This window comes from Saimiri boliviensis, chromosome 20 (genome assembly GCF_048565385.1).
Source record: "Saimiri boliviensis isolate mSaiBol1 chromosome 20, mSaiBol1.pri, whole genome shotgun sequence".
Classification (NCBI taxonomy): Eukaryota; Metazoa; Chordata; class Mammalia; order Primates; family Cebidae; genus Saimiri; species Saimiri boliviensis.
In genome coordinates, this window is record NC_133468.1 from 35,141,824 (window position 1) to 35,156,597 (window position 14,774).

Sequence of the window (14,774 nt, forward strand, 5' to 3'; positions counted from 1 at the left end):
GGCGCTCCACCAAGGACAGCGGCGGCCCGGGAGGGGAAGGGGCTGGACGGGGCCGAGGGGGAAGAGGTTGCTCCGCGTGTTCCGCCCGCCCGCCCGCTTTCCGCGCGGAGCCGCGGTCTGAGAACCGCAAGGCCGCCCGCGCGCGCCTGGCCCGCCCCCTCTCGCCGCAGGCCCCGCCCTCCCGCGCCCGCCCCAGCGCCGGCCCCTTTTGTTCCCTCCCGGAGCCGGGCCGCTGGCTCCGCGGGCTCCGCGGGCTCCGAGGGCGCTCGGCTCGGCTCGGCTCGGCCGCGGGGCGCGCAGGCGGCTGCCCGGCGGCCTCGGTGCGCGCCTCCCGCCTTCCCGGAGACGGGGCGCGACGCCCGGGCCCCGAGCGCCGACTGCGGGGATCCCCGGCGCCAGGAGCGGGTGCAGCCGTGGGCAGCGCCGCGCAGGGAGGGGCCGCAGCATCCTCGCCCCCTGCGCCCGGGCCCGACAGGAGGAGGCCGGGGCTCTCCGGGCCTCCCGCCGCGGAGCCTGACGCTGGAGGGGCGAAGGTAGGGGCCGCGGAGGGGCCCGGGGGAGGGGGTCGCGCGGGCAACAAAGGACGGAGAGATGCGGGGGGCGGCGGGGCGGCCGGCCCGGAGGCATTGTCGGGGCGTGGGCAGGGGCGGGAGGGTTCGAGGCCGGCCGGGGGGCGTGGGCGGGAGCTGGCTGGGGTGCGCCCCAACTTCCCCGTCGCTTGCAGGAGAGGAGGGGGCGCTGCTGGGGTGCCAGGGTTGGGGGCGATTCCCGGGCTTCGGGTCACCCTGGCGAAGGCATCACCGGCCTCACCGGGGTCCCCACCCACGGACGGGGGTTTGGTCCATCTGTCGGGGGACCGCCCGACCCCCTCCCAAGGGCAGAGCAAGACGGCTGGACGCGCTGCCGGGAGGGCACAGCCTGGTGGGCGCGGCCATGCAACCCCCACCTCCAAACCTGGGGTCTGGGAGATCCGGGACTCCTCGGCTCCTCCCTGCTACACGCCCTGGGGTCGCCTGGCAGATGCCCTTTGCAAAACTTGGTTGAAGTGCATGGCTGAGGAGGGGTAGGAGGAGGTTGAGGCGGGCGGCTTCCCTCAGGGGTGCCCCCCCAAGCTGGCGCCGGTGACTGGTGAGGCAGCAGATTTTCTGCCTTCCTCCCGGGCAGGGGCGGTGGCCTCGGAGGATGCTTGGCCAAGCCTCCAGGGCCCGCCCGTTTGGACCTTTCAGGCGGAGCTTGGGCCGAGCGGGTGCCCACTGGGCACTGCCACGCAGGCCCTAGCGCTACCCTGGGAAGGACGGGCAGAGAGAGCACCTTGAGGGGAAATCACCCACCCAGCAGTGTGTTCCCCAACGTCCGAGACCCCTCCTCTCCCTTCTGGGTGAGAAGTGGGGCTCTGGGATGAAGGGGGCTGCCTTCACTCTCGCACGGTGGCATAGAGAGGTGGTTGGGGGTGGCCTAGGGCTGTGAGCAGAGGAAGAGGAGGAGGGGGCAGGGAGCACCACGTGTGTGCTCCAGAAGGCTCTTCCGCATCGGTTGTAAATGTAAACAATAAGCCCTTCATTCATTCAGCTGCTGTTACCTGGCTCAGCACTTCTAGGGGCTGGCTGGTACATGGGACGGGAGCCTCGGTGCCTGCGGGAAGTGCAGCCCGGGGGGTCGATGAATGCATTACTGTGGGGAAGCAGGGGGCATGGAGGGGGACCCCTGGAGGGTGGGCCAGACTAGAAAACTTAATAGAGCATCATGCAGAAGTTTGCTGCCAGGATGCTTGAAGGGGGTTTCGTGTAGGAGAAGTGGCGTGAATAAGGGTTTGGAGTCAGAAAAGGAGGCTGTTGGGTTAGAGAAACGGCGTAGGAGTTAGAGGACTTGGACCGGTGGCTGAGCCCAGGATGCACAGCCCGGGAAAGATGTGGGGGTTCCACTTCAGGACAGGTGGAGGGGTGGAGATGGAGAGAGGGGCTGCAAAGGCAGAAGCCGCAGGCGGAGGCACCTGAGAGGAGCCTCCTCTGCACCCACCCGTGTGCACCTGCAAGCTCCAGCCCGAGGCTGGGAAGGTGGCGCCTGGAATTCTGCACTCAGAGCCCCAAATCCCAGCATCGGGAGTGACTCCAAGGAGCACGACTCGCTTTCCAGCATCTGCTGTCTACCTTGGCGGTGAAGAGTTCAGATGCTGGAGCCACTCCCTGGCTATGCGATCCTGCACACTGCAGCTCTCTCTGCCTCAACTTCCTCATCTGTAAACGTGAGATCCTTATGGGATCTGCCTTTTAGGGTTGTTGGGCGAACTGTGTGCCCTGCGACCGAGTAGACGTCCTGTATGTGTTATTGCTGGCACAGAGTGGCTCCCCAGCCTCCACTCACTCACGTTGCAGGGAGAGGAGGCTCATGTCTGCTCCAGGTTGCTCGTCCTTCCAGCAGGCTTGCTGGTTAGCCCTGACCCGGAACCTGCTGTTCTCTGCCTCACTGCAGCCTCCCCGGCCCCGCCTCCCTTGGTGATAGAAAGTAGAAAGGCATCTCCGCACAGCCCCAGCTGTCCCTGCTCCCCACCTAGCAGGCTGCCCACGTGTGGTCCTCCAGTTCCCTCTTGGCCTCTCCTCAGGCCCTGCCACGCTGACAGTTGGTCCTGCGCTCTCTCTCTCTCTCTCTCTCTTTTTTTTTTGAAATGGAATTTCTTTCTTGTTGTCCAGGCTGGAGTGCAATAGCGTGATCTCAGCTCATTGCAACCCCTGCCTCCTGAGTTTAAGCAATTCTCCTGCCTCAGCCTCCCAAGTAGCTGGGATTACAGGCATGTGCCACCATACCTGGCTAATTTTTTGGTGTTTTTTGTAGAAACGGGGTTTCACCATGTTGGCCAGGCTGGTTTTGAACTCCTGACCTCAGGTGATCGTCCCGCCTCAGCCTCCCAAAGTGCTGGGATTACAGGCATGAGCCAACACACCTAGCCAGTCCTGGCCTCTTGATACTACCTGCTCTACCTCCGTTTTTATACCCAGGGGCGGGAAGCTACATTTGTGACCCACTGGTTCCCTGCCCACTGGCTCTTTGGGAGAATCTCAGCTTTTGTGAAGGTTTAAAAAAAAAAAAAGTATTAAGTGCTTGCTTTGTGGAGAATGGTTCTGAGCCACCCCCTCCCCCGCGTTTTTTCTTTTTAACACGGAACCTTGCTCTGTTGCCCGGGCTGGAGTGCTGTGGTGCAATCTTGGCTCGCTGCAACCTCCACCTCCTGGAACCAAGTGATTCTTCTGCCTCAGCCTCCCGAGTACCTGGGACTACAGGGCATGCCATCACAACTGGCTAATTTTTTGTAGTTTTACTAGAGATGGGGGCTTCACCATGTTGGCTAAGCTGGTCTCGAACTCATAACCTCAAGTGATCTGCCCACCTTGGCCTCCCGAAGTGCTGGGATTACAGGCATGAGCCACTGCACCCAGTCTGGTTCTAAACTCTTTAATTTCATTCCTTCATTTGTGGATATTTTAATAAGGCTGCCTACATTTTACAGATAAGAATATCCTGGCACAAAGAGGTGGCTGTGTTTGCCCTTGATGCTTTCTTTTCTGAGATGAAGTCTTGCACTGTCGCCCGGGCTGGAGTGCAGTGTGGCTCACTGCAACCTCTCCCTCCCGGGTTCACGCAGTTCTCCTGCCTCAGCCTCCTGAGAAGCTGAGGTTACAGGTGCATACCACCACATCCAGCTACTTTTTTGTATTTTCAGTAGAAACGGGGTTTCACTATGTTGTTCAGACTGGTCTCCAACTCCTGATCTTGTGATTCTCTGCCTCAGCCTCCCAGGGTGCTGGGATTAAAGGCGTGAGCCACACTGTTCTCAGCCACTTCATGCATTTGCTAAGCACCTACTGTATGCCTGGAAGGCATGCCCTCTTCAGCCACACCATTCTACCCCACCCTCTTCAGGTTCATTTCCCTGAACAGTTATGATCCTGCCTTCTCAGACACCCAGCCCTTTTGCTCAGGTGCAAAGTCCCAACATGCTCTCTGGCTTTTAGGGTCCGCCCCCAGTGGGTTGTATCTTTCCACTGCGGCTCTCCCCAAGCTCCCAGGCGAGGCACACCCAGACTTGCCTCACCTAAGGCTGCCCTGGCTCCTTAAATAAACTGTGAGGAGTGGGCATGATCTAAGGAGCGGGGTTGGCTTTGAGGGTGCTGTGGGGGTGCTCTGCGATCCCATACCTTTGGGATTATTTTGTTGCTAGGAACAGGAACCTCCTTCAATTAGGTTAAGCAAAGAGGGACTTGGGAGTGCAGGACAGAGAATGTGTGCGACAGTTGCAGGCGACCTGGCCCCCCGGGACCCCGGAAGCTGGCAGGCAGCTCCTCCTCCGGCTTTCCTCTCTGTGGACTGCGGTTTCATTTTCTCGCCTTTCCCAGGGCATCTGTCCCGTCTCCGCCTTTCCCCGACAGTCTCGATCTCCTCGGGTTGTGAGCGTGGCTGCACTGAATGGATCTGCAGCCTGAGTCCATGGGACGCCCAGTGGGACGAGACCCACAGCGAGAGTCTCTTTCATCTTGGGGTACAGAGAGACACCGATTGGTCCAGCCTGAATGAGGAAGCCCACCCACCTCTGCTCAGCTAGTAGCGGGGGCAGGCCACGTGGTCTCTGGGGCTGGGGGTGGGAAACGGGGCTGGCACAACCGGGATAATTGGTTGGCTGCATTGATGATGAAGGTTGCGTGCTAGGTGAGGACCGGTGAATCTCGGCATTCAGGGAGCTCACGATCTGACGGGGGAGGCAGACCCATGGTCAATTAGCCATCGTGCCACAGGATGTGGGACTGGTCACTTGTGGTGTGATTCGTTCAGGCCAGTGTGGGAAGAAGAGGCCAGGTGGGATGACCAGGGCTGCCCATCCCTAGCGTCCCCTGGCCCTGACCTGGGACAGGAGGAGGCTCCCTCCTTTCAGGACGTGGAGATTTGGGTTCTGTCGGCAGTGTGGGACTCAAGCTTTTTTTTCGGAGATGGAGTTTCGCTCTTGTTGCCAAGGCTGGAGTGCAATGGTGCGATCTTGGCTCACTGCAACCTCTGCCTCCTGGGTTCAAGCGATTCTCTCGCCTCAGCCCTTTCCACTAGCTGGGATTACAGGTGCGTGCCACCACGCCTGGCTAATTTTGTGTTTTTACATAGAGACAGGGTTTCTCCATGTTGGTCAGGCTGGTCTCGAACTTCAGACCTCAGAGGATCCGCCCACCTCGGCCTCCCAAAGTGCTGGGATTGCAGGCCAGGCCCTGGCTCTTCTCTCTGAGCTTCAAGGGTAGGGCCATCACAACAGAAGCAGTCATGCAAAACTCCTGTTTGCAGAGGAAATGCTTCGAAATGGTAATGAAACGTTTCCCTTCTGAGTAGAAGGCGGAATGGGCCAGATGGCTTTTATTAACGAGGCCCGAATTTAGGGCCCTCTCCACTTACCGGCTTCTGTCTTGACAGAACGTTTCTCGCTCGGTGGCTGGGATCCTACCTTCCACTGGAGCCCGAGCCCTGAGGGACACCCACTCCTGACTCATTTCCCTCCTTTGCCTTTTTGGCCTCGTGGGATGGGAGGGTGGAATTTCAGGCTCACGAGGAGTGCCTGGTTTTTCAAACTCGCCCCATTACCCCGAGGTCCCGAGGTCTGCCCTTGCCTGGAGCTAAGCCTGGCTGCCTCTGCGCCTCCGTTTGGGGGTGCTCCAGCCCCTGCCCACCGCACAACGTGCAGCGTTGAGCTTCCGGAAGCCTTTACTAAATTGGGAAGACATCCGCCCTGCTTCCCGACAATGTAAACAATATGAGCCCTTTCCAGAAACATTTCAAGGCCACACACTTGGATGCTTAGCACAGCTGTTGGGTGGGCAACGGTTGCATATTGGTCTGAAGCTTATATAGGGAGGCTGGGCTCTGGTGTGGTGGGTGGGGTAGTCTGGAGGGCGTCCTGGAGGAATAGAACTGGGGCTGGGTTTGTTTTTTTTTGAGGCAGGGCCTGGCTCTGTCACCCAGGCTGGAGTGCAGTGGCGTGATCTCGACTCACTGCAGCTTTGACCTCCTGGGCTCAAGCCATCTTCGAACCTTAGTTAACCTCTCTACTAGCTGTGACTGCAAGTACCATGCCACCATGCCCAGCTAATTTTTTTTTTTTGGAGACGGAGTCTCACTCTGTCGCCCAGGCTGGAGTGCAGTGGTGCGACCTCAGCTCACTGCAACCTTCTCCCTGTTTCAAGCAATCCTCCTGCCTCAGCCTCCCGAGTAGGTGGGATTACAGGCACATGCCACCATGCCCTGCTAATTTTTTGTATTTTTGGTTTCAAGCTATTCTCCTGCCTCAGCCTCCCGAGTAGCTGGGATTACAGGCACACACGACCATGCCCTGCTAATTTTTTTTGTATTTTTAGTAGACAGGGTTTCACCATGTTGGCCAGGCTGGTCTTGAACTCCTGACCTCGTGATTCGCCTCGGTCTCTCAGAGTGCGGGGATTACCAGCGTCAGCCACTGCGCCCGGCTCAGTTGATTTTTTTGAGACAAGTTTCGCTGTGTCCTCAGGCTGGAGTACAGCGGCACGATCATAGCTCACCGAAAACAAAAACTCCCGGGTTCAATAGATCCTCCTGCCTCAGCATCCCAAGTAGCTGGGACCATACCCAGCTAATTTTTAAATTTTCTTTGGAGAGGAGGTCTGGCTGTGTTGCCCAGGCTGGCCTCAAACTCCTAGGCTCCAGCCCTTCTCCCTCCTTGACCTCCCAGAGTGCTGGGATTACAGGTGTGAACCCTGATGCCTGGCTGAATTTTCTCATTTACTTTTAATCTGGTTAGGCTGTGTTTATCTTTGTAAATCACCTCAAGTCCTTTCTGGAATCAGACAAAGAACCAACAAGCCCCTTTCAGACTTCTTCCCTCTCCTCCTCTGTGGCTCCTGGCTCCGAAGAACCTGACCCAGGATCGAAGTAAAGGAACGAATGAATGAGTTTGTACAGGGAACAGCCTACATTACAAAAGGGGCCAAACAGAAAGGTATGAGGCGGCAAAAAACCCCCATGCCCAACGCCACGTCTCCCCGCCGCCGGTGTAACTTACCCGACTTCACACTCAGCAACGTGGGAGAGTGGCGGGTTCTTGACTGAGCCCCCAGATGGACGCTCTACTCCCTGCTGCCCCTGCTTCTCTGCTTTGTCCCCATCAGGAATGCCCTCCTTAACTGCCCAGCTGTCCTTCAAAACTCAGCCCCAGTTGGGTGCAGTGGCTCACACCTGTAATCCTAGCACTTTGGGAGGCCGAGGTGGGAGGATCGCTTGATATCAGGGGTTTGAGACCTGCCCGGGCAACATGGTAGAACCCTGTCTACAGAAAAATATAAAAATTAGCCAGGTGCAGTGGTTTACACCTGCAATCCCAGCACTTTGGGAGGTCGAGGTGGGTGAATGAGCTGGGCGTGGTGGTGGGCGCCTGTAATCCCAGCTTCTCGGGAGGCTGAGGAGTTGAACTGGAAACACTCCATGCCTTGTGTGCTCGGGGCACCAGCCTTTCCAGCAGGACGTGCCAGTCGGAATGTTGGTCTCCTTCTCTGTTCTTGCCAGAGATAGCTCCAAGCAGGCCGGCGAATGTGGTCATGGGGCGTGAACAAGGTGCTGTAAGAATCCAGCTCCATGTGGGGAAGATGAGAGTAGCAGAGGAGGGCGTTTTTTTCTTTCTCTTGACGTGGAGTCTCGCTCTGTCACCCAGGCTGGAGTGCAGTGGTGCCATCTCGGCTCACTGCAACCTCTACCTCCCGGGCTTATGTGATCCAGAGGAGGGCATTTTAACGCATTCATATATTCACGAAACAGGTGTTTTTGAGCTCCTGTACGGGCCGGGAGCTGTCCTAGATACCGAGTCCAGCAATGAACAAGATATGCAAAGATCTGACCACCCAACAGTGGGTGCAGTGGCTCACGCCTGCAATCTCAGCACTTTGGGGGGCCAAGGCTGGAGGATCGCTTGAGCCTAGGAGTTCAAGACCAGCCTGGGCAACATAGTGAGACCCTGTCTCTGTATTTTTTTTGTTTTTCAATTTAAGACTGGCTCTACTGAGGATGTGAACCAGCAACCTCGCAGGTTCAAATACCTTAGCTACTGTGCTAACAGGCCACTTTATTTATTTATTTATTTTGAGACACAGTTTCATTCTGCTGCCCAGGCTGGAGTGCAATGCTATGATAGCTCACTGCGACCTCCACCTCCTAGGTTCAAGTGATTCTCACGTCTCAGCCTCTCTGGTAGCTGGTATTACAGGTGCTCACCACCACACCTGGCTAATTGTGTGTGTGTGTGTGTGTGTTTAGTAGAGACGGGGTTTTGCCATGTTGGTCAGGCTGGTGTCAAACTCCCGACCTCAAGTGATCTGCCTGCCCCAGCCTCTGAAAGTGCTGGGATTACAGGCATGAGCACCTGGCCTCTGTCTCTATTTTTTTTTTTTTTTTTTTTTTTGAGACAGAGTCTTGCTTTGTTGCCAGGCTGGAGTGCAGTGGGGCACTCTCTGCTAACTGCAATCTCTGACTTCCCGGTTCAAGCAATTTTCCTCCCTGAGCCTCCAGAGTAGCTGAGACTACAGGCACGCGCTAGCATGGCCAGCTAATTTTTGTATTATTATTATTTTTAAGATGGAGTTTTGTTCCTGTTGCCCAGGCTGGAGTGCAGTGGCAATGTCCTCTCACTGCAACCTCCGGCTCCCAGGTTCAAGCGATTCTCCAGCCTCAGCCTCCCGAGTAGCTGGGATTACAGGTGTGCACCACCACGCCCAGCTAATTTTGTATTTTTAGTAGTGATGGAGTTTCTCCATGTTGGTCAGGCTGGTCTCCGACTCCTGACCTCGGGTGATCTGCCTGCCTCAGCCTCCCAAAGTGCTGGGATTACAGGCATGAGCCACTGCACCCAGCCAAATTTTTGTATTTTTAGTAGAGACGGGGTTTCATTATATTGGCCAGGATGGTCTCAGTCTCCTGACCTCATGATTCACCCGCATCAGCCTCCCAAAGTGCTGGGTTACAGGTGTGAGCCACCGTGCCTGGAACACCCTTCACCTCTATTTAAAAAAATATATTTAAATAAAAAAGTTGCATCCAGTGAGAGGAAGGGCATTCTAGGAACCTGACGAGGCTCGTGCAAAGGCCTGGACATGTGACCAAGTGGATAAGAGTGTGGGTGAGTGTCTGTGGCCTTCAGCCAGAATTTGATGACTAACATGCAGTTCCCTTCTGGAAGCAACAAAAGAAAAAGGCTGATGCTGAGGCCGGGCGCGGTGGCTCACACCTGTAATCCCAGCACCTTGGGAGGCCAAGGCGGGATGATCACTTGCACCCAGGAGTTGGAGACGAGCCTGGGCACCTTGCAAAATCGTGACTCTATAAACAATACAAAAATTGGCCGAGTGCAGTGGCCCATGCCTGTAATCCCAGCACTTTGGGAGGCTGATGCAGGCAGATCACAATGTCAGGAGTTTGAGACCAGCCTGGCCAACATGCTGAAACCTCATCCCTACTGAAAATGCAAAAAATAACTGGTCTAAATACAAGAAATGGCCTGGTGACAGGTCCCTGTAATCCCAGCTACGGGGGAGGCTGAGGCAGGAGAATCCTTTGAACTTGGGACGTGGAGGTTGCAATGGGCTGAGATTACACTATTACACTCCAGCCTAGATGACAGAGCAAGACTCTGTCTCAAAATTAAAAAAAAAATACAAAAATTATTCGGATACAGTGTCTGTAATCCCAGCTACTCAGGAGGCTGAGGTGGGAGGATTGCTTGACTCTGGGAGTTCAAGGCTGCAGTGAGCTGTGATCATGCCACTGCATTCCAGCCTGGGCAACACAGCAAGACCCTGTCTCAAAAACAACAACAACAACCTGTCTTTGAAGACTTATTAGTGATGACTTCTCCCTGGGTCACCAAGTTCTGTTCTTCCTTCACCATCCCCACCCCTAGTAGTGCTGGGCTGCCCCTGAGGGGCATAGCGGGTGCTCATGGCCTGCTGGGTTCATCTTTTCTCCAAGCCGCCACACCCTGGTTTGCACCCCATCCCCTCTGGCTGAGGCCAGTTATGTCACTCAGGGACCAGGCCTGAACCTCAGTGGGCTCAGCCTCTTCCCAAACCCTAGCCTGCAGGAGAAGGTGTGGGAGTGAGAGCACCCTGGGTGTTGACTCAAGGGCCTTCTGTTTTTTTTTTGAGATGGAGTTTTGCTCTTGTTGTTCGGGTTGGAGTGCAGTGGCATGATCTTGGCTCACTGCAACCTCTACTTTCTGGCTCAAGCGATTCTCATGACTCAGTCTCCTGAGTAGCTGGGATTATAGGCGCCTGCCACCAGGCCCGGATAATTTTTGTATTTTTAGTAGAGATGAGGTTTCACCATGTTGGCCAGGCTGGTTTCGAACTCCTGACCTCAAGTGATCCCCCGACCTCAGCCTCCCAAAGTGCTGGATTATGGGTGTGAGCCTCCATGCCCAGCCTCTTCCCACCTTTCCTAGTTTCCAGCATCTCTTACTCCCCTCTGTGTGTTCATGGATACCCATCGTTTAGCTCCCACTTATAGATGCGATCATATGGTATTTGACTTTCTGAGCTGTTAACGCTGGAGAAAATGCCTCCCGGTTCCAGCCATGTTGCGGAAAAAGACATGATTTTATCCTGATGGGTGAGTGGTATTCCATGGTAGACATACGCCACATTTTCCTCATCCAGTCCTCTCTCGGTGGACACGTGTGTTGATTCCATTTCTTGGCTCTTGTGAATTGTGCTGTGATCAACATAGCAGTGTGGGTATCCTTTGGATAGAATGAATTCTTTTCCTTTGGGTAGATGACAGTTAGTGGGATTGCTGGATGGAAGGGCTGTTCTATGTTCAATTCTTTGAGAAATCTGCATACTGTTTCCCATAAAGGTCATACTCATTTATATTCTCTTTAATTTCTTTTTTTTGTCTTTTAATTTTTTTTTTTTTTTAAAGATGGGGTTTCACCATGTTGATCAGGCTGGTCTTGAACTCCCGACCTCAGGTGATCCGCCCACCTTGGCCTCCAAAGTGCTTGGATTACAGGTGTGAGCCACCATGCCCGGCCACTCATTTACATTCTCACCGACAGTGTCTAAGCGTTCCCTGCTCGCCACATCCTCTCCAACGTGCATTGTTTTCAGACTTTCGAATAATAGCCAGTCTGACTGGCGTAAGATGGTATCTCATTGTGATTTTAATTTGCATGTTTCTGATGATCCCTGATGCCGAGCATTTTTTATATGATTCTTGGCCGATTGTATGTCTTCTTTTGTATGCATGCTTTTTATGTCCGATGTCTTTCGCTCAGGATTGTAATTGCAAGGTTTCTTACACATCATTGCATGTAGTTGGCGTTCATTCTTTCTCGTTGCTGTGTGTTATTCTATTGTGTGAACAAACCGCAACTTATTTATTCATTCTTTTTTGTTTGTTTGTTTGTTTTTGAGACAGAGTCTCGCTGTTGTCACCCGGGGCTGGAGTGCAGTGGTGCGATCTCGGCTTACTGCAATCTCTGCCTCCGGGGTTCAAGTGATTCTCCTGCCTCAGTCTCCCGAGTAGGTGGGATTACAAGCACCCGACACAACGCCCAGCTCATTGTGTTTTGGTATTTTTGGTAGAGATAGGGTTTCACCATGTTGGCCAAGCTGATCTTGAACTCCTGACCTCAGCTGATCCACACCTGACCTCATCCTCCCAGAGTGCTGGGATTATAGACATGAGCCACTGTGCCAGGCCTTTCTTTTCTTTTCTTTCCTCTTTCTTTTCTTTGGAGACAGAGTCCTGCTCTGTTGCTAAGACTGGAGTGCAATGGCATGATCTCAGCTCATTGCAGCCTCCAACCCCTGGGTTCAAGCAATCCTCCCGTCTCATGCTCCTTAGTAGCTGAGATTGCAGGTGCTCACCACCACACCAGGCTAATTCTGGTATTTTTAGTAGAGATGGGGTTTCACCATGTCAGCCAGGATGGTCTTGAACTGCTGGCCTCAGGTGATCCGCCCGCCTTTACCTCCCAGAGTCTTGAGATTATGGGTGTGAGCCATCATGCCTGGCCTTATTGACTCATTCAAATGGTGATGGATATATGCGTTATTTTCAGTGTTGGACTGTTTGGAATGGTCCATATCTTTTGGTGCATGTATGTGCACATTTTGTAGGGGATATGCCTAGAAGTAGAACTGCTGGATCATAGGGTTTGTCTGTTCAGTTTTAGCATGGAATGCCAAACTATTTTCCAAACTGCTAAAACTGGCTCACACTCCCATTAGTGGGGCATTATACCTTGTGGGTGTTCTGTATCCTTACCAACACTTGGTATAGTCAGTTTTTCATTTTATTTATTTATTTTTCTTTCTTGAGACACAGTCTCACTTTTTTTTTTTTTCCCCCCGAGACGGAGTTTCGCTCTCGTTACCCAGGCTGGAGTGCAATGGCGCGATCTTGGCTCACCGCAACCTCCGCCTCCTGGGTTCAGGCAATTCTCCTGCCTCAGCCTCCCGAGCAGCTGGGATTACAGGCACGTGCCACCATGCCCAGCTGATTTTTGTATTTTTAGCAGAGACGGGGTTTCACCACGTTGACCAGGATGGTCTCGATCTCCTGACCTCGTGATCCACCCACCTCAGCCTCCCAAAGTGCTGGGATTACAGGCGTGAGCCATCGCGCCCGGCCGAGTCTCACTTTCTTACCCAGGCTGGAGTGCAGCAGCACAATCTCAGCTCACTGCAACCTCTGCCTCCCAGATTCAAGTGATTCTTGTGTCTCAGCCACCTGAGCAGCTGAGATTAGAGACACGTGTCACCACACCCAGCTAATTTTTATATTTTTTAGTAGAGACAGAGTTTTACAATGTTGGCAAGGGTGGTCTCGAACTCCTGGCCCCAAGCGATCTGCCTGCCTTTACCTCCCAATGTGCTTGGATTACAGGTGTGATTACATCGAGCCTGGCCTTGTTGCAGTTCTTTATTCTCAAAACTAACAACAAAAAAAAGATTAAGAAATCTGTTAGGGGCTGGGCACGGTGGCTCACACCTGTAATCCAAGCACTTTGGGTGGCCAAGGCAGGTGGATCAAAAGGTCAAGAGATCAAGGCCAGGCGCGGTGGCTCAAGCCTGTAATCCCAGCACTTTGGGAGGCCGAGGCGGGTGGATCACGAGGTCGAGAGATCGAGACCATCCCGGTCAACATAAGTGAAACCCCGTCTCTACTAAAAATACAAAAAATTAGCTGGGCATGGTGGCACGTGCATTCCAGCCTGGGTAACAAGAGCGAAACTCTGTCTCAAAAAAAAAAAAAAAAAAAAGAGATCAAGACCATCCTGGCTACCATGGTGAAACCCTGTTTCTACTAAAAATACAAAAAAATTAGCTGGGCATGGTGGCGGGTGCCTGTAGTCCCAGCTACTCGGGAGGCTGAGGCAGAATTGCTTGAACGTGGGCAGTGGAGTTTGCAGTGAGCCAAGCTTGTGCCACTGCACTCCATCCTGGTGACAGAGTGAGGCCCTGTCTCAGAAAAAAAAAAAAAAAAGAAAAAAAGAAAGAAATCTGTTAGATATTCAAAGGAATAGACAGGATACATCGAACACCCATGAGCATCCCGCCGGGCTAGGAAACGAACCTTAGAGATAGAAGCAAAGGCTGGGCACCGTGGTTGATGCCTGTGATCCCAGCACTCTGGGAGGCTGAGGCAGGAGGATTGCTTGAGGCCAGGAGTTCAAATCCAGCCTGGGCAACATAGTGAGATCCTGTCTCTACAAAAATGCTCCAGCTATGGTGGCATACCCCTGTGGTCCCAGCCACTCCGGAGGCTAAGAAGGGAGGATCGCTTGAGCCCAGGAGTTTGAGGCTGCAGTGAGCTATGAGTCTGCCACTGCACTCCAGCCTGGGTGACCCTGTCTCAATCAATCAATCAATCAATCAATCAAGTCCTCAATTACCCCACCGCAGGCCGCTCCACCCACCAAAGCACCCCTCCCTGCTCTCACAGTGGAGTTCATCCTGTAGGTGCATCCAGGGGAGGCGGGCCAATTGCCCAGGGAGGACCCTCTAGGGCAGGCGTCCCCAAACTTGTTACACAGGGGGCCAGTTCACTGTCCCTCAGACCGTTGGAGGGCCGCCACATACTGTGCTCCTCTCACTGACCACCAATGAAAGAGGTGCCCCTTCCTGAAGTGCGGCGGGGGACCGGATAAATGGCCTCAGGGGGGCGAATGTGGCCCGCGGGCCGTAGTTTGGGGACGCCTGCTCTAGGGGAACCACCTGCCCTGCAGTGTACGCTTATGTCCCCTGTCCAGCCCAGGCACTCTGCCATCCGCACCTACCCACCCATGACTCTGCCCCCTCTCTAACACTTGGCATTGCCACCAGGCCCCCCCCCCTTTTTTTTTTGAGACGAGTGTCGCACTGTAACCCGGGCTGGATTGCAGTGGTGTGATCTCAGCTCACTCCAACCTCCGCCTCCCGGGTTCAAGTGATTCTCCTGCCTCAGCCTCTCGAGTAGCTGGGATTATAGGCATGTGCCACCACACCCAGCTAATTTTTTATATTTTTGGTAGAGACACGGTTTCGCTATGTTGGCCAGGCTGGTCTCAAACTCCTGACCTCGTGATCCACCCGCCTCCACCTTCCAAAGTGCTGGGATTACAGGCGTGAGCCACTGCACCCGGCCTTGCCAGGCCTTTTGTCTTGCCCTCCCCATCGGATGAGGCACCGTGGGGTTGCCTGTTCCTGTTCCTGGGGAGGCCCAGCCACTCTCTGTCCCTCAGCTGG

General features: G+C 54.5%; 1 protein-coding gene across 3 annotated transcripts in view; it reads left to right on the forward strand.

Annotated features, from left to right (window-relative positions):
• Positions 1-209: 209 nt before the first annotated feature.
• Positions 210-14,774, forward strand: part of CLIP2 (CAP-Gly domain containing linker protein 2) — an 89,444-nt gene continuing 74,879 nt past the window's right edge. For all 3 annotated transcript variants that reach the window (XM_074390501.1, XM_039460640.2, XM_039460641.2), the window contains exon 1: positions 210-533. The gene's annotated coding sequence lies outside the window, so the exon portion shown is untranslated. The remainder of the gene's footprint in view (positions 534-14,774) is intronic.